The sequence below is a fragment of the Salmo salar genome, chromosome ssa20 (genome assembly GCF_905237065.1).
Source record: "Salmo salar chromosome ssa20, Ssal_v3.1, whole genome shotgun sequence".
NCBI lineage: Eukaryota > Metazoa > Chordata > Actinopteri > Salmoniformes > Salmonidae > Salmo > Salmo salar.
Window position 1 is genome coordinate 15,870,968 of NC_059461.1, and position 23,499 is coordinate 15,894,466.

Here is a 23,499-nt window from a genome sequence, read left to right on the forward strand (position 1 = left end):
AAGTTTAGGCACTAACTAAATTTTTTTAAAAGGTTAGTCATTAACTCCGAATGGTTAAGGTAGGGGTTAAGGTTTGGGATAGGCTTAAAAGAAAAAATATAAAAAACAACTTTCTATCGCTGGATTCGAACATGCAACCTTTGACACCAGAGACAGATGCTCACAGCCATCCACCACGCCCTGTCAAAACCAAAACCTACTTGAAGGTAGCGCTCACTGTTACCCCTAGTGGTCAATTTCCCCGTCATCCTCAGACATCGATGGACGTCGAATCCTGACTTGTATTTGGCTGGAAATGCAGTGACACAAATGTACACACACACACACACACACAAAGGTTCACACAAAGGTAGAGGGGTTCTCTCTCTACACAGCATCTCTTACTCCTCTTGCTCTTCTCTTCCTCCTTTTCACTTATCCTCTCCCTCATCCATCTCTCTATCTCTCTCCCACATGCTCTTTCTCAATCAGCCTCTCTCTTTCTGTCTTTCCCATTCTTTCCTTCCCTCTCTCTCAGTAGGAAAATAGGAAGTGCTATTCACGCTGGTAATTACATGTCTCTCTTTTGTTATGGTGGCATATTATTTTCCCTTAATGGATGGACAAATTATATAACTACCTCTTTATGGAAATAATAATGGTAGAGCACAGCAGAGATAGCTGGCAGTGGAGCATATCAGTGTCTGTCTCTCTCTCACGCACATACACAAGCACACACAAACACATACACACACAAACAGAGACACAACACCGGCCCAGTGACACCGAAAACACACATACTCACTCTCTCTCTCTCTCTCTCTCTCTCTCTCTCTCTCTCTCTCTCTCTCTCTCTCTCTCTCTCTCTCTCTCTCTCTCTCTCTCTCTCTCTCTCTCTCTCTCTCTCTCACACTCACACACGTAAACCTCACCATTCAAAAAAATTGAAAATAGGCCATGGTGATATTCTGATGCAGGGGTTATGCCCATTTTTACAGCATATTTTATTCATCTGTTGTTTGCAAAATGCTGTATAAAATATAGATGGTCTACACTACTCTGACTGCCAGGGCAAGGAGACAGGAGACAGGAGACAGGAGAGAGCACAGGAGGACGGGTTCCCAGCTACACACAGGATCACATAGTGTATATGGTTGAATGGATGGATGGAAGTATGGATAAAGGGATGAATGGAAGGGCGCATGGGCAGACAGACGGATGCATGGCTGCATGGATAGATGGATAGCAAATTTACCATAATTGATTGGAAACAGCTGGGGTTTTCCCATGGGAGTGAGAAGTAAATGTATCAATTTGCTTTTTTGCTTTGCAGTGCTCTTATCATATTGACTATAAGGGGGTTAACATGTAAATGGCTGTACATTGTTGTTTTCACACAAACTAGCCCTCAGTGCAGAAAGATGAATGGGGGAAAGAGATAGAGACAGTGTTACATATCTGGGCATGAAAACGTTTTCAAGTTGCCAAGTTCATTAGCAATCATCTAACAATAACCCATGTAATGAATTTCCTGAATTATGCTCCTGATGGTGCAGTTACATCCACTTTTTAGAAAATGTTTTGTTTTTGTCAGAACTATATGCCTGTTTTCATCTGTAGAAAATAGTAAAGACAAACATGTACAGTAGGGATAGAGTAAAGAGAAGAGTAAAGGCTGAAGCGTACAAACAGAGATGGCTTCCTCAGCAACACAGCGCTCCCACTATTGGAGCACGGCATGATGGAAAGTGACAGCAGCGCCCGGGGCGGCCACGGAGAGGGCGGAGTGTAAGGAAAGAGCCAGGAGGGGTGAGCTGTGCTGCTTCATCAGTGTGTGGATGCGCACTCACACACTGTACACAAACACCCAAACACACACACTGTACACACATATCCAAACATACACTCACACACACTGTACACACACACTGTACACACACACACCCAAACACACACTGTGCACACACACCCAAACACACACACACACCCAAACGCGCTGTACACACACACACCCAAACACACAGTACATACACACACACTGTGCACACACACTGTGCACACACACTGTACACACCCACCCAAACACACTGTACACACACACCCAAACACACCCAAACACACACTGTACACACACTGTGCACACACACCCAAACACACACACACCCTAACACACAGTACACACACACACACCCAAACACACACACCCAAACACACAGTACACACACACACACACACACACACACAAACACACTGTACACACACACACCCAAACACACAGTACACACACACACCCAAACACACTGTACACACACACACCCAAACACACTGTACACACACACCCAAACACACTGTACACACACACACACCCAAACACACAGTACACAACACACACACACACACACACACACACACACACACACACACACACACACACACACACACACACACACACACACACACACACACACAAACCTGTCCACATGCACATATTTCCTCATCCAACCAGAGAGTAGAGTAGGAGGTGCTCTGACAGTAAGCCACAGGGACGGGCCAGAGAAACATCTCTGACACAGTGGCAGACAGGGCGACACCCCGGCCAAGGTGAGGTCATCCCAAAGACCACTGGGGGATCGAAGGTCACAGGATACAGGGAAGAATCAGCCTCAGGGCACATGGGGGCATCACCAGGATTCTACAGACACCTCAGGCTCATAGGGGCTAGAGAGTCTAAGCAGACTGCACTCTCATGGAGGGAACAGAGTACTCCTTTCTGTATTTATACACATCACAGGGATTTTATGTTATGTTTATGTTGCACCAGTTGTTGATTTGATCAAATAAATGACCCGGAGGCATGCTACAGGGCAGTTCCGCCACTTTTCAACCTCATATTATCTCCAGCACCATACCAGTGTCTACATATGTGAAAACAGTGTGTTTCTATGATCTGTGGTTAAAAAAATCGGAATGAATTATTCTCTGCGACATCATAGGGTAGAATTCAAAGTAAAGGGTAGGATTTAACACCTACAGCAGGTTTTTAGCCAGAGGGAGGGAGGGTCACCAAGAATCTCATGGTGTTTGAAAGTCACTGTTTTTAAAATCTTTTAACTTTTGATGATGTCATAGCCCGCTGGAAAAAACGGCATAGACCAGCATACATTTCTAGCTGGTCTATGCTGGTCCATGCTAGTCTATGCTGGTCAGTGTGGTTGGATGCTGGTCAAGCTGGTCTGACCAGCATGGCCTAGCTGGTCTGATCAGCATGGTCTAACTGGTTCTGCTGAGTGACCAGCCTTAGTTGGGTTTTCTCAGGTGACCAGCCATTGTTGTGTTTTCTCTGGTAACTAGCCTTCACTGTGTTTTTGCTGGTGAGTTTTGTTTTCGTTTTGTTCCTGCGTTCCCCAACAGGCCATGGATGGTTTTATTTGCCCCCCCCCAAGTTTTACCCCCCAATTGGTAGTTACAGTCTTGTCCCATCGCTGCAACTCCTGTACGGACTCGGGAGAGGCATGTATCCTCCGAAACACAACCCGCCGAGCCGCACTGCTCGCTTAACAATGTGTTGGAGGAAGCACTGTACAGCTGGCGACCTGAAGTCATCGTGCATGCGCCCAGCCACCACAAGAAGACACTAGAGTGCAATGCGACAAGGACATCCCAGCCGGCCAAACCCTCCCCTGACCTGGACGACGCTGAGCCAATTGTGCACCATCTCATGGGTCTTCTGGTCGCAGCCAGCTGCAACACAGCCCGGGATCGAACTAGCATCTGTAGTGATGCCTCTAGCACTGCAATGCTATGCCTTAGACCGCTGCACCACTCGGGAGGCCTTCTGTTCGGGCATCTTGCGGTCAATTTGCAGTCTCCCAATCATTTGTAATTATGTTCCGGCCCCCCGACCATCCGCTCAAGAAAGAATAGCCCCGCGGCTGAATCTGGTTGATGATCTCTGCTGTAGGAGATCCCTTTCGGGTTTTTCGTAGAACCCTGTCATTTGTCCCTATGGGGGAACCCTTTTGGGTGACACGTAGAACCCTTTAATTAGTCCCTGTAATGGAACATTATTTTGTTCCATTTAGAACTGTCTCATGAAGAACACTCTGGTTCCAGGTAGAACCAATGACAGGTTTTACAGTTATACAGGATACTTCAGATATGCTTATTTTGTTAAAATTATTTGTAATTTGGTAAGTAAGTTACCAGCTACTGAGTTGCAGTAAACAATACAGTATTATTGCAGTTGAATTAACGTCTTAATGTTGAAAAATGACTTGTTGTTGTTTACCTTACTTTCACTGCACTTTGAAATGTAGATGGGGCAATGTGCTGGGGGGGATCATTAGCATATTTGGGGACATGGTCTAAAATATGTTGTATTTGTGCAAACCGTTAGTGGAAGTGTTGTACCAGTTAAAGTGTTTTTATCATTGAGTACCTAATTTGTCAAACTCCCTGTTCTACAATATTTGTAAGAGCTTGTGCCAATCAAGAGCTGCACTGGTGACTGCGCAAGTAACTTAATGGCAGTTGGTCACTGGTAAGTTTATGTTTAATTTTCAGTAACACTGTCAGCTTGCTGCAAATAGTTATTGTAGTATTCATAGGAACTTACTGTGGCTCACTGACTTGATTGTGTGGCAGGAAGGTCAGCTTGCTGCCAACCAAGAGGTTGAGGCCAGTGCTCACCATAAAGAATGCTTAGTAGTTGTCAACTAATGTTATAAGCTGTTTTATATTTAGAAAAGTTCAGTGACTGTACAGTAAGCTTCTGGCAGCTAGTTGCAAGTAAGTTACTGTGCATTTTACAATAACCTACTGACATCTGGTTGCCAGTTATGTTTTAAGCGGGCAGTAAGTTACTGGCAGCTAGCTGCTTTCATCTCCACTGCTTTCATCAAAACTCTGTGGTGCAGTGGTGATGTTACGTTTGACACCGGAGATCTGAGGCATGCGTCGAAATCGCTAAGCAGCTAACTTCAAAGCAGTGTGCCAATGTGTGTATCACTTGATCAGAAGTACGTCATCAATGATGTCCGAAGCTTCGTTTTATCATGCACTTTTTCAAACCGTGTGTTGTAAAATGTGAGATCCTACTGATTTTGCTGTGGTTCCTGTGCTTTCTTCAATTCCAAGCTGCTTTCAAACAACAATCTCTACTGGACACCGTATTTACAAATATAGTTAGGATTTTGGACAAAAAAGTTTAAATTGACCAGTAGATTATCAGGTAGAGTAGAGCACTATGGAACATTCAAGGACGTGAGAGTATGAGGTCAAATCCCGTTGAAGGCACACTACTTTCAAAATTGTTTTATGTGAAACCACACTTTCTGCACTGTTGTTCAAATAGTTTTTTTGTATTTAGTATAGTATTAGCTTCTGTCTTAAGCATCCTAAATAATGCCATAGATTCAGAGTTTTTGAAAAATAGTAAACTTGAAGGCAAAAAAGGGAAGCATGATGCAAACTGATGATATGCTACTAAAGCCAATGGCTTACCACTGCACCACAGAGTTTTGATGAAAGCAGTGGAGAAAAATAAATGTCTCTGATAATCACACGCTGCTATTTATTGCTGACCAGCATATTTCCCTAATGTGCATTGTGAACAGATGAAGCTCAGAGTAATTAACCATTTTGGTTAATTTGGTAAAAGCGCTGAACGCTTCAGAAAGCCCCATCACTAGTTACTAACAGTTACTGTCTTTTAAGTTACTGTGAATTGTACAATAACTTACTGGTTGCCAATTAGGTAACACAAAATTCACAGCAACTTCCGGGCAATTAACTTCCATTAAGTCACTGTAACAGCGCAGCTCATTAATGTCACATGCGCTTACAAAGATTGCAGAACTAACTGTGTTAAAAGAGGTGCTCAACCTTGATGGACAGCATAACCATCAACCACTTAAACTGGTACAACACTTCCACTGACAGTTGTCACAAATACACATATATTGTATCATGCCCCCAAATGCGCTTACGAGCCCCACCGGTACATTGCCTCCACCTACATTTTAAAGTGTACTAATTATTGAACATTATATTCAAAATGTTAATATCAGAATAATAGTAGAGAGAATGATTTATTTCAGCTTTTATTTCTTTCATCACATTCCCAGTGGGTCAGAAGTTTACATACACTTAATTAGTATTTGGTAGCATTGCCTTTAAATTGATTAACTCGGGTCAAACGTTTCAGGTAGCCTTCCACAAGCTTCCCACAATACGTTGGGTGAATTTTGGCCCATTCCTCCTGACAGAGCTGGTGTAACTGAGTCAGGTTTGTAGGCCTTCTTGCTCACACATGCTTTTTCAGTTCTGCCCACAAATGTTCTATAGGGTTGAGGTCAGGGCTTTGTGATGTCCACTCCAATGCCTTGACTTTGTTATCCTTAAGCCATTTTGCCACAACTTTGGAAGTATGCTTGAGGTCATTGTCCATTTGGAAGACCCATTTGCGACCAAGCTTTAACTTCCTGACTGATGTCTTGAGATGTTGCTTCAATATATCCACATAATTTTCCTCCATCATGATGCCATCTATTTTGTGAAGTGCACCAGTCCCTCCTGCAGCAAAGTACCCCCACAACATGATGCTGCCAACGCCGCGCTTCACGGTTGGGATGGTGTTCTTTGGCTTGCCTCCCCCTTTTCCCTCCAAACATAACGATGGTCATTATGGCCACATAGTTCCATTTTTGGTTCATCAGACCAGAGGACATTACTCCAAAAAGAATGATCTTTGTCCCAATGTGCAGTTGCAAACCATAGTCTGGCTTTTTATGGCGGTTTTGGAGCAGTGGCTTCTTCCTTGCTGAGCGGCCTTTCAGGTTATGTCGATATAGGACTCATTTTACTATGGATATAGATACTTTTGTACCTGTTTCCTCCAGCATCTTCACAAGGTCCTTTGCTGTTGTTCTGGGATTGATTTGCACTTTTCACACCAAAGTACGTTCATCTCTAGGAGACAGAATCTGTCTCCTTCCTGAGCGGTATGATGGCTGCGTGGTCCCATGGTGTTTATACTTGCGTACTATTGTTTGTACAGATGAACGTGGTACCTTCAGGCATTTAGAAATGGCTCCCAAGGATGAACCAGACTTGTGGAGGTCTACAATTTTTTTTCTGAGGTCTTGGCTGATTTCTTTTGATTTTCCCATGATGTCAAGCAAAGAGGCACTGAGTTTGAAGGTAGGCCTTGGAATACATCCACAGGTACACCTCCAATTGACTCGAATGATGTCAATTAGCCTTTCAGAAGCTTCTAAAGCCATGACATAATTTCCTGAAATTTTCCAAGCTGTTTAAAGGCACAGTCAACTTAGTGTATGTAAACTTCTTACCCACTGGAATTGTGATACAGTGAATTATAAATGAAATAATCTGTCTGTAAACAATTGTTGGAAAAATTACTTGTGTCATGCACAAAGCAGATGTCCTAACCGACTTGCCAAAACGATAGTTTGTTAACAAGAAATTTGTGGAGTGGTTGAAAAACGAGTTTTAATGACTCCAACCTAAGTGTATGTACACTTCCGACTGTAAATAGCATACATTTTTCTAAACTAATCCAATGGAGGCTGGTCACAACGAAGGCAGGTCACCAGTGAAAACACAACGAAGGATAGTCACCAGCCTATGCTGGTCTATGCTGTTAAAAAAAAATCTGAGTCGTGTTGAACTTTTTAACAAAATATTATTTTCTACAAAAAGTAGAAATGCACCATTTCCCATATGGAGACACCGGTATTGTGCTGGAGATAATGAAAATGGTGTTGAAAAGTGGTGGACTTGCCCTTTATTTAAGAAAAAGTCTAACCACTACCTATTATGTAGAAGCTACAAGAAAGTGAGAAAGATATGTTAAGAATAATCTCATCTTTAACCTACAGCTTTTCTCAAAGTATCTAAGAGTTAATAAAAAAATTGACCAAGAAGAGATTGCAGAGACACAAAAGCCATATATTGTAAAAAGATCAAGAGGAGATGAACACAGCTACAACTCAGTTAGCAGACACAGCAGTGGAAGAACTCCATGTCTTCATTCCATTGGACATGCAATCCCACCAACGCCTCATCCAATTGGATAGAGGAGCATTCTGATTATCAATCATCAATTTGTTAATCACCTACACTGGATGAGATAATTACAAACTACATAACGACCAACACATCATTCCAGCAGACCCGTGTCTACTTCACAAGAAAAAAGGAGGCTGGTCTCTGTTCAATTTGGACTATTGGTAGTTTGGATCATCGGCACCTGGGGTTGGTTGAGTAATATATGCGTACTCTATGACAAGACAATCCACTACCGGTTGTCCATTCACAGCAGTTCCTGCCCTCACAGCAACATAACTGCCGTTTGCTGGGATGTACGCAATCTCAAACTCAGCCTTTCCATTGTTTCATCAAACTACCAGGCTCTCTGTCTCGAGATCAGGAGTGGATCTGTGAGGCAGTCTGGAGCGCTCTCTTGATTTTCCACCCCCGAGACCATTCGCATATGAGGCTGTCTGCCCACGATTCTGCCTGGAATCTTCAAAGGGCTGTCCCATGTACAGAGACTATCTTTTCTGTGTGTCACAGTGTTACAATTCCCCACTTCTATCTACCACATTCAGTGACCTGATTCATCTTGAGGAATTGTCCATTGAGAACTACAGGCTTCTGTGACGGCACTGGATGCATTTGGAGGGATCCCTCTTCTGAAGAAACTCACAGTCAACACCTGTACACAGGAGCGCTCTGATTTGCTATGTACCATAGTCAACATGTCAAAGTCATTGACGACCCTGGACTTTAATTCAGATAGGACAGTCATTTTGAGACAACAAAACTGTTCTGACACAAACAGAGCTGTTCTTGAGCATCCTTATTTCTATCGTCTTCAAGATTTCTTTACTTCCCTAAAGTACACTGTTTAGAAAAAGGAGCTTTCAAATGCTTTGAAAACACATAATGTCTTTCTTTGCCTGACGATGATGAGCTACAGACACAACTTCTGCAGTCTGGTATCAGCAGACTGCGTCATTTTGTGTTCAGAAATATATATATTTTGAATCTGTTTACGAGACCGTATTCAAACTATCAATCATACAAGTTGATATAAGTAACTATAAAACTGGGAACTACTCAGTCTGCTATGAGAAATTGTCAGGGGGGTGAGGTGCTCAGCCTCAGCATCTGTAATAGTGATATTGTTATAGACAATTTGAGTATGATCCATTTCTTTAAGAATCTCACCCATTTGTCAGTCACATTGTACGGAAGTTAACTCTGAGCTCAGTGAGCTTTGTGACACTCAAAAGGGTCCAATCACATGGCTGAAGAGATTTTCCTTGAGTAGATTTCACACCACAAATACCTCCTCAGAGCAGTTCTGTTGCTTGAAAATATGGAACATCTGGGTCTAGGATCCAATGACATTACTAATATTTCTGACTTTATATTTAAGGGACTTGGTAAATTGAGGTTCTTAGATTTAAGTTGAAACAAGATCTCTCAGTTTACAAAGAACACTTTCTTTGGCCTGCACAACATAGAGGTCTTATCACTGGAAGTCAACTCACTCGTACACATCGAAGCTTCTGCGCTTATTCACCTCACTTCACTGAAGAACATAGATTAAAGGGACATTCACCATCCAGCCAGCCAGTGAGAGGTGTGTGACTTTAAATCTGACGTTCATATTTTGTGTCTTCCCTTTGGGATCTGTAATAACCTTCTGGAAGGTTCTCCACAGAGGAACTCTGGAGCTCTATCAAAGTGACCGTCGGGTACTTGGTCACCTCCCTGACCAAAGCCCTTCTGCCCTGATTGCTCAGTTTGGCTGGGTGGCCAGCTTTAGGAAGAGTCTTGGTGGTTCCCAACTTCTTCAATTTAAGTATGATGGAGGCTACTGAGTTCCTGGGGACCTTCAATGCTGCAGAAATGTTTTGGTCCCCTTCCCCTGATCTGTGCCTCAATACAATCCTGTCTCGGAGCTCTGCAGATAATTCTTTCGACCTCATGGCTTGATTTTTGCATTGACATTCATTGTCAAATGTGGGACCTTATATATACAGGTGTGTGCCTTTCCAAATCAAGTCCAATGAATTTGATCAAACTTCTGAGGCTCTCCATGGTCATTAGTTTCTCATTCAACATACAGTATTTGCTGCTACTCAATCCCATTTAAAAACACTCCCTTCCTAACTATTTTACATTCTCTGAGACCAACCAGAAATGTTTCCTTGGCCAAATATTTCAAATTGCTCGTTCAGTGCAGCGGAGCTTCTCACAATGGTGTTCATTTAGTAAAGTTACATCAACGCTGAATCAATCAATGTCTTGGAAGATCACATAATGATTCATTAGTATTCTACATAACATAACCAAATATAATAGCATAGTATAACGTTACTGTTACACCAAAAACACCACCTTTTTACTTTTGAGATTTTTGGAAGGTTAGCTGAATAGTGAAAGAAAATGCTAATTTGGCCAGAACTCTACAGCACCACTAGGCAGAATGTGCTTTGATTGAAACAAAATATACAGTAAGGCCTTCAGTGCCTTCAGAAAGTATTCCCATCAGCTTGACTTTTCCCACGTTTTGTTGTGTTACGATCTACACAAATTACTCTGTAATGTAAAAGTGTAAGAAAAATTCTAACATTTGCAAAAAGAGTATGAAAAATAGAACACTAATATATCTTGATTAGATAAGTATTTAATCCCCTGAGTCAATACATGTTAGAAACATCTTTGGCAGCGATTACAGCTGTGAGTCTTTCTGGGATAAGTCTCTAAGAGTTTGCACACCTGGATTGTACAATAATTGCACATTTCTATTTTTTTTGTGTTTAGGCCAGTCACAAGCATTGTAAATTTAATCAATTTTAAATTCAGGCTGTAACACAACAAAATGCGGAAAAAGTCAAAGGGTGTAAATACTTTATGAAGGCACTGTGTTTAGTTTGTTAACACCATCTGCATAATTTGCTCACGAAACAGTCATTCAAGAAGATCTAAATGCATATTCCCCTGAAACTGATTGACATCAAATGATTGGCATTCAGATGCAGTTTGGACATTACACTGGTAAATATGAAGTATGATCATTCACGATGGACAGTGACGATGCCATGGCCTATTTTGAAATGAGTTATGCCTAACTTCGTGTTTGAGGATATAAAAAACTAAATATTTTCTTGAGATAATATGTGTGGGGGTAGACAGACGTTGCAATCGGAGGATGCATTTGATGCATATTCTATAATGATATTTAATAGGCTACTACATCTGTCGGTCACAATTGATACATTTGACGGATAATACAATGTTGCAGAGTAATCAAAATACCCCTCTGTTGTCCTAATTCCCCATAATGAGATTTTCAGTCAGCTGAGCATCCATTTCAAACACCTTTTCAAACAGAAAGGGAGTTCAAAGAGGTTCAGGCACTAAGAGAACTGAACTAGTCAGAGAAAAGAAGTCACAGACAACAGCATATTAAATGAAGTGGTACAGGAAGTTACAAGTATAGCTCCAGACGTTTACTAAAGTAGAAATGTTTCTGAAGTACAATATTTTGCTGTGTCTTGTGCATGCGTGCATCTGTGTGAGTGTGTGAATGTTTGCATGTACAGTATAAGGTTGTATGAATAAGCTAAGGTAGTTGTCTGAGGTATATGGCTCTTATTTACAAGTGGACATAAAGTACAGAGGAACTTTTTATCAAGAACCTTTAATGACAATGCTAATTAGCTTACGCTAAATAGGGAAGAAAACTGTAGTTATCTTCTAACACACAATCCAATTTCTGCAGGATCAGTGTGTGTGTGTGTGTGTGTGTGTGTGTGTGTGTTGGTTATTAACCTCACGCACAGCAATGTGTTTCTAGTTGGGATGTTTGTATTGTTTTTGAGGATGTAGTACACTTTATATAGAAAAGAATGTGGACACCCCTTCAAAATAAATAGTGGATTCAGCTATTTCAACCATACCCGTTGCTGACAGGTGCATAAAATCGAGCACACCGCTGTGCAATCTCCATAGACAAACATTGGCAGTAGATCGTCTGTCGTCGGTTGCAACACTCACTACCGAGTTCCAAACTTTCTCTGGAAGCAAAGGTAGCACAAGAACTGTTTGTCGGGAGCTTCTTGAAATGGGTTTCAATGGCTGAGCAGGCGCACACAAGCCTAAGATCACTATGCGCAATGCCAAGTGTCGTCTGGAGTGGTGTAAGCACACCGCCATTGCACTCTGGAGCGGTGGAAACGCGTTCTCTGGAGTGATGAATCATGCTTAACCATATGGCAGTCCGATGGACAAATCTAGAGTTTGGCAGATGCCAGGAGAACGCTACCTACCCCAATGCATAGTGCCAACTGTAAAGTTTCGTGGAGGAGGAATAATGGTCTGGGGCTGTTTTTCGTGGTTTGGGCCCTTAGTTCCAGTGAAGGGAAATTTTAACGCTACAGCATACAATGACATTCTAGACATTCTAAGTCATGTAGTGTATGTCCTACAGCATTGTTTGTGCCCGTGTCTTACGACTCCCCAAGCTTTCCCAATGGGAAAAAAACTGATTGAATCAACGTTGTTTCCACATCATTTCAACCAAAAAATTCAATGTGATGATGTTGAATCAACGTGGAAAACTGATTGGATATGCAAAAGGTCATCAAGGGAATTTCGTTTTATTTTTCACACAACTTTTAACCTAAATTCAATAACAGGGTGAAATCTTTTGTTGTTTTCACATTGAATTCACGTTAGTTGACAACTAAACCAAATGTAAATCAGAACTAGAAGTTGAACTGACGTCTGTGCCCAGTGGGTTGTTTGTGCTGTGTCTGTTAAGGAGTAGTTTTTGTATTTTGCGTCGTCTATGCTGATTGTGTGTGTGGGTGTTATAGTGTGTGAGACTGTGTGTGTGTTTGTGTGTCCTGCAGCGTTGTTTCTGTTGTGTCTTCCAATGTGATGCTGTTGCCCTCAGTGAGAGCAGCCCAGCTAGCAGGCCCAGTTCTGTTTTGCTTCCATGTGTCACTTTGAGTCATCAGTCAACTTGTCATCGCCATGGTGACTAAACAGTGACATATGCCCGCTTGTCTGCGCTTTGACGGACACGTGAAAGACAGATACGTAGAGACGGAAACACTTTGTCAAATAAACTCACACCTCGGTATCTGGGTGCCAGTGTGTGTGTGTGTGTGTGTGTGTGGGGGGGAGGGGCACGGCATGGGGTAATGGCTTCGTCGATGCGTGTGTATCTGTGTCATGTGTGTGTAACAGTGTAGGTTCCGTCCCTCTCTTCGCCCCAACCTGGGCTCGAACCAGGGACCCTTGCACACATCAACAACTGACACCCCACGAAGCATCGTTACCCATCGCGCCACAAAAGCCGCGGCCCTTGCAACGCAAGGGGCAACCCTACTTCAAGTCTCAGAGCGAGTGACGTCACCGATTGAAACGCTATTAGCGCGCACCACCGCTAACTAACTAGCCATTTCACATCGGTTACATGTGTATCTGTGGTCGTGTGTGTATCTGTGTGTTCATAGAATTAATTCAATTCATAATACTCAGATTCCCAAAACAGACCACAGGCTCCATTTTAACAAACCAAACGCAATGGTAAATAGAATCGCCAGCTGTAGCGCTATAGGTTCCAGGGGGTGTCAGAAATATTTTCACTATTGTCACCATCACAATTATCAGCGTACTTGCTGGTGTTGGTGGGAAAGTGCTGGGTTTTGATGAACAAACAAATTGTGGGTGTGTCAAAGCTTAGCCCCTCTGGTCAATCAGAATGAACTCCATGGCGAAATATGTGGTTGCCTCAAGTAGTGTATTCACAGACTTTTATGCATTGTCTTTGGAATCAACTCCATTCCAATGTTAGTCCGTTATAGTTTGTTAAATGGCTTACAGAAACAAAATAACAAAATGTAGACCTATCTTTGCTAAATACATTAACTTGAACCCATTTACAGTCCACATTGTTCTGAATAATTGCATGGCTTTAATAGCATTCACACTGATATAGGGACTAGGCCTACTGTAAATTGCATTATGGCTAAGCATGGACATGCCAAACATTGTCAGTAAGCAAGATTGAAATAATTATTGATAAGGCCTAAAAAGATAACAAATCATTATAATCCAATTCTAAACCAAACGAAACTACAACTTGTTTTAAATAGGCTATGTCACACTTACAGGCACCATCATTTCTCCCCGTGGTCATATAATATTAAAACAACGCAGACTATAGAGGGTTTTATGCTCATCCACACTTTTCACAGTAGCTGGGCAAAGATAGAATATAAATAGAAAGGGAGAATGTCCACTTACCGTTATACCACTCCCAAATAGACCTGTTTTTCTTTTTTAACATAATCAGAACCATATTACAGATCAGATCGCATTCACACATCTTGCATTGCAAGTGCGCCACGGATGTTGTCACTATAAAACCAGGAAGGTGAATCATTCTAATAAGTTTGATTGTAATAAAATTAAACGAAAAACAAGCAATCCAACAACAAATCCATGTAACATGTAATGATATCATAAAACCGGCAGGATAAAAATGACACATATTGTTGTTGAACCATCCTTCATTACAGTAGGCTTAACGGTGGGCTTGGGTTCTACATCGTGAAGGGTAGAACACAAAACTGGATCTGTATGGATGAAATAATGTGGGCCTGCCTACAATGCAGAGATAAAAAGGGAATGTCAAGTCATTGTTTTACTCCTCTCAAACTTCATATTTTAATAAAGCTTTGGTGATTAAGATTGACAGTCTTAAAACTACTTCGCGATTGCGTTGGGCAGACAAAAAAAAGTCTTAATTGAGAGGAGGGGAGGCTGTGCTTGGTTTTTAAACAAATTAAACGAAATGGGGAAAAAAACATTCTTTTTTTTTTTAGGTTTCTACTGTAAATATGAAGTATACAGGCACCAAAAGCACATTAGGCTACTCTTGTTCCATGCGCATATGGGCACTGTGCGTCGTGTCTGGATAGGTTGCGTTTCCGCTGTAAAAATTCATGGCTTAACGAACTGCGTTACTGCTAAAAATCAGCTTTTGGTTGGTCTTAAATATCCCTATCAGCGCTGCCTGAAATTATCACTTTCGATCATATTTTTAAGGACACATCTCAAATATTTCCCATCTGAGCTGATATAAGACAGGTAAATTGCCGAACCTGGCGTTAGGGCTGGAAAATGCTAATGTACCAGTTTTTACATGAAATGGAAATGGAAAAACTAACGTGCGTTTGACGCTAGCGCCGCCTTAACGGCAACCGGAAGTAGAGCCCCACATGAGTAAACAATGCTGTTTGACACAATTTGTTAATTGTACATTTGCACATACATATGTATCTATTTTCACATAGACGTGTATTTGGACATATTAAGGCAATGTTACGTTTACGCATGCTAGCGAGTGGTTAAGGTAAGGGTTAGGGTAACATTGGAAAACAAAAACATGCCAAAAAAACTAACAAATACCTGGATTCGAACGGCTGCCACTAATATGTTCACATACACAAACTGAGCTTCCCATACAAACAACAACTTGAAACGAAACCACTCACTTAACAACCTGTCTTAGAATTGATTTCCAGTCCATGTTTGAGTGAATTTCTTCAAATCCTCCCCATTTTAGAAAAATACTGTGTTTCTTTCAGTATGAGACACCAATACGATTTTTAAAGACAAAACAAATGACTGAAGATTTGTTGTTTTTGTTAAATCGCCCCAATGTCTGTACACCCCTAATGTGAGCACATACAGTGCGAACAGATCAAATGTCACCACTGGTCTCTAGTCACCCATATCTTACACTCAGGGCATATTTAGCATTTAAGCTTCCCAAACCAGGACTGCTAACATTTAATGCCAGGGAAAGGACACTGACGGAGGTTTCCTCAGGCTCTCTGGATGGGCCAAGGGGAAGCTTTAATTCCTGCCATCATGGTTCATTTGTTCCCCAGATTCCCCAACTGAATCCCTGCAATGGCCACTCATGTGTGCATCCCCAATGAATTATTTAGGAGAGGGAAGAGGAGGGGAAAGGGGAGGAGAAGTGAGAGGAGAATAGATGAGGGAAGCTTGGAGTAGGGGGAGGACAGGTGTGGAGAGGAAAGATGTGAGGTGCGTGGGTGGGGGAGAGGTGAGAAGAGAAGCGGGAGAAAAGGTGCATGTGTGAGAAGTGACAGTGGAGAACAGAAAAGTAAAAATACTACAGAGTGACCGAGGGCCTCTAAGCACTGACTGAGACTATAATAAGAATGATAACTGAATACTTCCAGGTATACTATCTGCTGGATGTGTGTAGATGTGGGGGTGCATGCATGTGTGTGCGTGTGCGTGTGTACTTGAGGTATGTCTCTTACGTTCGTGCTCTGCTACTTACAACATCCTTTTTAGGTTGTATTGCTAATTTTCATTATTCATGAGACTTTCTCTGTCTTTCTCTGTTAATTAATTCATCTCTCCTCTGTGCAGATTCACCCATTTGCAAGCGACATTGAATACCAGTGACTGTGTTGCATTGGAGAACTAAAGACTCTTTGTCTCAGTTGGATTCTATCAGATACAATTCTAATAGAATAGGATGAATGTGGTAATAGCATGATATACTATAGATGGTATATCACAGTGTATATGAATTAGAGTAGTGGTCACCAACCTTTTCGGAGTCAAAATCCAAGCCAAGATCTCCCGCTCAATTTTTTCAAAATGACTTAAAAAATCTTAGCCTATGCAACATGAACCTAATAAAAACAGTTCTGTAGGTTTGAGGTTTGTGCAGTAGGCCTAATACATTATCAAATCATATTGGCTATACTTGGCCTGCCAATATTGTTCTTCGCAGACCATATTATATTTCAAAACTTGAGCTATGATAACAGCTATGATATCAGTTGTTGTATTACTTGAGAGGCACAGCTGAGCATAACAATTTAATTAAAATAATTAGCTTTTTTGTATTACTTGATTTTTCTGATGATCAGTCTCAGCGGAAGGAAGGAGAGAGCAGCATTGGAAGGGTTCTCTCTCCCTTCCAATGGTGAGTCTGACCAGAGAGATGGGACACCGTCTTCAACCTGATGGCAAAACTCCAGTTGCACTGCATTATTTCTGCCTCATGCACAAATTCATGTTGTTGTTCCTACGGTCAGAGAAAGTGAAATATTCTTTAATATTAAAATAGACACGACGAGCCGGTAATAATACAAATGCAGGCCTATTGACAGGCTACATTTGGCTACTCATTCATTGCAGCTGCATTGCTGGTTGGTTGTAGCGTGAGCAGAAGTAGGGAGAAGCACGTTTTATGGTTTGTATAAGTGTTGAATGAAAACAGTGTTAACAGTGCTGAATAAAAATGCATTAAACATGAACTCACTCATAAAAACAGCAGCTCTTTGTTGCATTCTTCAACAGTCTCTCTCTGTTCATAGTTTTGGGGCAGCAGGTAGCCTGGCGGGTAGGAGCATTTGGCCAGTAACCGAAAGGTTGCTGGATTGAATCCCTGAGCTGACAATATAAAAACATGTCATTCTGCCCTTGAGCAAGGCAGTTAACCCACTGTTCTCTGGGAGCTGAAGATTTGGATGTCCATTAAGGCAGCCCCCCGCACCTCTCTGATTCAGAAGGGTTGGGTTAAATGCGGAAGACACATTTCAGTTGAATGCATTCAGTTGTACAACTGAATATTCCCTTTTAAAAGTAATGTGAACAGTCAGATAGCTAGCAACAATGACAAGAAGCTGCCATGTGGGAAGTCGCACAATAGGTGGCTCATTTCAGCTAGTTTTATCTTGATATTGATACCATGTCTTCTTTTGAGGTGTTTTGACTAATTTCATGTTAATGCTAATATGAACATTTTGTAGTTAGCTAACCAACAACTGTAATGATGTATTTGAGAAACAACAAGTGTTCATTGCGCAAATGTATTTACAGTATGTTTTCAATAAACATTTGGAGACTAAATATACTATAGTTTACATGTTGTCAACAATTTAAACCAAGCCTGTCTGTTTTGCCCCGTAATTACACATGTGTTGTTGCTAAACAACCAACCCGTCTATAAGCACACTTGATTTAGCTCTCTGGGTCCACCGGGTAGGTGGAGTTTGTACCTTCAGACAAATTAAATGGTTTAAAATGGGAACACTTCACCTACCTGGCGTGCACGGCAGCTGAATCAAGTGCACCTACCGCCAACAGCGCAATACGAATTTAAAAGAAATCGGAGCGGGAGTCTTTTTTGATGGCTTTTCTACATAAATGTTTGGCGATCAACTAGGAATGCCTTGAAGATTGACCAGTTGATCGTGATCTACATGTTGGTGACCACTGAATTAGAGGAAGTGACAGACAATCATAGCTTAATTTATTTGGTGGAAAAAAAGAAAAATAGCTAGCAAATTAGCTAGCTTTGCTAGTTTGCTAGCAATAAGATGTGTGGTTGCCAGCTAACTGTAAATAAGTGAATAGTTTTGTCCCACAGTTAGTCAAGATGGTTAGCTAGCTAGCTAAACTGGTTTGCAACTGCTTAATTAGCAACCGCTCCTATACTCCTTTGCTAGCTCAAATTAGGAGGTGTCTCCAGTTGTGTTTGCATTTTAACGATTGTGACTCAATCCACTTTCCAAGCATATTACCTTGACCCATTACCGTTCATTCTAAAACGGCACAGTAAAAGTTGAGTTGTCACGTCCTGACCATAGAGAGCCCTTGGTTCTCTATGGTGTTGTAGGTCAGGGCGTCACTAGGGGGTGTTTTAGTCGATTCATTTCTATGTTTGGGATTGAGTATGGTTCCCAATTAGAGGCAGCTGATTATCATTGTCTCTAATTGGGGATCATACTTAAGGTGTCCCTGTTCCCACCTGTTTTGGTGGGATATTGTTTGTGTTTGTGCTTGTTGCACCACGTAAGTCACGTTTCATTGCTTGTTTATTGTTTTGTTGAGAAGTTTTCACTTAATAAAAGGATGTGGAACTCAAATCACGCTGCGCCTTGGTCCGTCCATTATCACGACCGTGGCAGAATATCCCACCAATCAAGGACCAAGCAGCGTGCTCGGGAGGATAAAGTGAGTTGGACCTGGGAGGAAATCCGGGGAGGATGCGAGACCCATCCTTGGAGAGAATCGCAGAAAGATCAGGAAGGACAGCGACGACGCCGGGGACCGCGGCCACAGAAACGGCAACATAATTTTTTTGGGGGGGGCACATGGGGTGGTCGACTGAGCAGCGGGGAGTGCCAGAGCCCGTTTGAGAGTCGGTGGAGGAATTCAATGAAAGATACCGGAGATAGGTGGTAGCGAGGAGTATGCTGCAGCGCAGGCGTGCTGAAGAGCGTGACACCAGTCCGGTGCCATCTGCGCCGGCTCCACGCACCAGGCCTCCAGTGAGCCTCCCAGTCCGGTACGTCCTGTGCCAGCTCCCCGCACTCGTCCTGAAGAGCCAGAGACCGTCAGGGAGGCGATGGAGAAGTTGGGAGAGAGAGAGAGGAGAGAGATGTTGGTCAGGTGTGTTCTGCACAACATTCGACCTGAAGAGCCTGTCAGCAGTCTGGTGAGTCCTGTGCCAGCTCCCCGCACCCTCCCTGAAGTGCGTGTCAACAGTCCGGTGCCACCTGTGCCGGCTCCACGCACCAGGCTTCCAGTGCGCCTCTCCAGCCCGGTACGTCCTGTGCCGGCTCCCCGCACTCACCCTGAAGAGCGTGTCATCAGTCCGGTGCCACCTGTGCCGGCTCCACGCACCAGGCCTCCAGTGCGTGTGTACGGTCCGGAGACTCCATTGACAGTCTACAGCCCGGAACCTCCAGCGACGGTTCACAGTCCGGAGCTTCTCTCCTTCCTTCCTCTGCGCCGATGCCCAGTCCAGGCACAGTGTCCAGTCCCGCTCCCTGGCAGGAGCCTTCCTCTGCGCCCTGACGTTGTAGGTCAGGGCGTGACTAGGGGGTGTTCTAGTCGATTCATTTCTATGTTTGGGATTGAGTATGGTTCCCAATTAGAGGCAGCTGATTATCATTGTCTCTAATTGGGGATCATACTTAAGGTGTCCCTGTTCCCACCTGTTTTGGTGGGATATTGTTTGTGTTTGTGCTTGTTGCACCACGTAAGTCACGTTTCATTGCTTGTTTATTGTTTTGTTGAGAAGTTTTCACTTAATAAAAGGATGTGGAACTCAAATCACGCTGCGCCTTGGTCCGTCCATTATCACGACCGTGACATGAGTAGGCAGAGTAAAGCTGGGCTGGAAGCCACGTCATAGTCTCTACCTGCAATCAACCTGCAATTAGGTGACATAACCAACTCAATGTGGGTTAGGGGAGAACTGGGCACAAAGTAACACTCTCAGTCTTTTGCTTATTTATGAAAATATAATTTGAGTTAGATTAAGAATGTTTTATTATATTATACAAACAACATACATATCTCAGCTACTATTACACACTGTAATTACTTTTCTAAGACATACCAGTCATTTTCAATTCCACTGAAAGTGGTGGAAGTCAAAATACTACACTGTCTTCAATGATAAAAATGAAAGAAATTCTCATTTGAAACTGATATTTGGATGAAAATACACAAAACTGAAAGAAATATATTTCAAATTAATCTTTTAGGCATGTCATATTGACCAAAAACAGAGTAGCCAGAATGTATATATTATTTAGTTGTTACACCGGTCTCCCCTTCCTCACTGCATACAGTACTGACAATGACCTGTCTCCAAGTGAGAGAGAAGCTTTAAAAACGTAAAGGTGGGACCCACCCATAAGTGGTTGAAACATTGTCAAATAAATCACATGGGAGCATAGAATGCAGTGTATCTCTTTTCACCTTTTATGGAACATTTTGATATCCACCTGCTCAGAGAAAATAGATGTGCGTAATGTACAGTACCAATGAAAAGTTTGGACACACCTACTCATTCAAGGGTTTTTTGTTATTTGACTATTTTCTACATTGTAGAATAATAGTGAAGACATGACAATTATAAAATAATACACATGGAATCATGTGGTAACCCAAAAATAAATCCAAATATATTTTATATTTGAGATTCTTCAAAGTAGTCACCCTTTGCCTTGATGACAGCTTTGCACACTCTTTGCATTCTCTCAACCAGCTTCATGAGGTAGTCACCTGCAATGCATTTCCATTAACAGGTGTGCCTTGTTAAAAGTTAATTTGTGGAATTTCTTTCCTTTTTAATGCTTTTGAGCCAATCAGTTGTGTTGTGAGAAGGTAGGGGTGGTATACAGAAGATAGCCCTATTTGATAAAATACCAAGTCCATGTTATGGCAAAAACAGCACAAATAAGAAAAGACAAACGATATGAAGGTCAGTCAATGTGGAAAATGTCCATAACTTTGAAAGTTTATTCGATTGCAGTTTCAAAAAATATCAAGCGCTATGATGAAACTGTCTCTCATGAGGACCGCCACAGGAAAGGAAGACCCATAGTTACCTCTGCTGCAGAGGATAAGTTAAATAGAATTAACTGCACCTCAGATTGCATCCCAAATAAATGTTTCACAGATTTCAAGCAAAAGACACATCTCAACATCAACTGTTCAGAGGAGACTGTGTGAATCAGGCCTTCAATTGCTTCAAAGAAACCACTACTAAAGGACAATAACAAGAAGAAGAGACTTGCTTGGGCCAAGAAACACAAGCAATTGGCATTAGACTTGTGGGAATCTGTCCTTTGGTCTGATGAGTCAAAATGTTAGATTTTGGGTTCCAACCGCTGTGTCTTTGTGAGACGCAGAGTAAGTAAACGGATGATCTCCGCGCATGTGTGGTTCCCACTGTGAAGTATGGAGGAGGAGGTGTGATAGTGTGGAGGTGCTTTGCTGGTGACACTGTCTGTGATTTATTTAGAATTCAAGCCATATTTAACCAGCATGGCTACCACAGCATTCTGCAGTGATATGCCATCCCATCTGGTTTGCGCTTAGTGGGACTATCATTTGTTTTTCAACAGGACAATGACCCAACACACCTCCAGGCTGTGTTAGGGCTACTTGACCAATAAGGAGAATGATGGTGCTGCATCAGATGACCTGGCCTCCACAATCACCTGACCTCAACCCAATTGAGATGGTTTGGGATGAGTTGGACCGCAAAGAGTGCAAAGCTGTCATCAAGACAAGGGTTGGCTACTTTGAAGAATCTAAAATCTTGTAACGCCCTGGCCATAGAGAGGGGTTTTTGTTCTTTATTTTGGTTAGGCCAGGGTGTTACATTGGGTGGGCATTCTATGTTCATTTTCTATGTTGTCTGTTTCATTGATTTTGGCCATGTGGCTTCCAATCAGGCACAGCTGTTGTTGGTTGTTGCTGATTGGGAGTCACACATAAGTGCCTGTTTTTCCGTTGGGGTTTTGTGGGTAATTGTTTCTGTTTAGATTATTTCCGAACAGGACTGTTTTGCTGTCGGTTATCTTGTTTTTGTAGAGTGTTCTGACGTTAATTAAATACAATCATGATGAACACTAACTCCGCTGCGCCTTGGTCTACTCTCTCTCCCGACAGCCGTTACAAATCTAAAATATATTTTGATTTGTTTAACACTTTTTTGGTTACTACATGATTCCACATGTGTTATTTCATAGTTTTGATGTCTTCATTATTATTCTACAATGTAAATAATAGTAGAAATAACGAAAAACCCTTGAATGAGTAGGTGTGTCCAAACTTTTGACTGGTACTGTATGTATGTAATCCTTTCCTACCCACTCATAAGTACGCACACATACACACGCACACGCACGCGCGCGCACACACACACACACACACACACACACACACACACACACACACACACACACACACACACACACACACACACACACACACACACACACACACACACACACACACACCAGTGCCACGTCTGAAAACCTGTACCTTATTTTTGACTTGCTATACTACTCTTTGACTACTGTAAACACCCGCTAAATAACCATTCCACTAGGAGGGTGAAGAGGATAGGATGGGGGGTTAGAACATCCTCATGGGATACGAGCTGATTGGATCCCCCCTCCTCTCTGGCTCTGTCTGGGGGAGGTACAGTAAGCCCTGGCGGATTTGAGAGAGGCCCGGATTGCTCATTAATAAAGAAAGGATGAGACTCGGAGTGGGGGTTAGGGGGGAAGGGGCTGACTAAAAGGGAGTGGGAGAGAAAGAGAAGGGGAAAGACAATGTAGAGATAGAGAGGGGGAGGGGGAGAAGAGGGCTACTTCATATTAGACAGTAATTAAATAATCATGTTCCCCTTGTTCAACTCCTCCCCTCCGCCTCCATAAGCACCAGCGGCCACAACACCTGTCACAACTCATCGCCCTCACACACACACACACACACACACACACACACACACACACACACACACACACACACACACACACACACACACACACACACACACACACACACACACACACACACACACACACACACACAATGCCTCAT

The 23,499-nt window shown here is 42.4% G+C and overlaps 1 pseudogene; it reads left to right on the plus strand.

The window, feature by feature from the left end:
• The first annotated feature begins 1,720 nt into the window (after positions 1-1,720).
• LOC106580230 (uncharacterized) lies at positions 1,721-16,558 on the plus strand (annotated as a pseudogene).
• Positions 16,559-23,499: the final 6,941 nt, after the last annotated feature.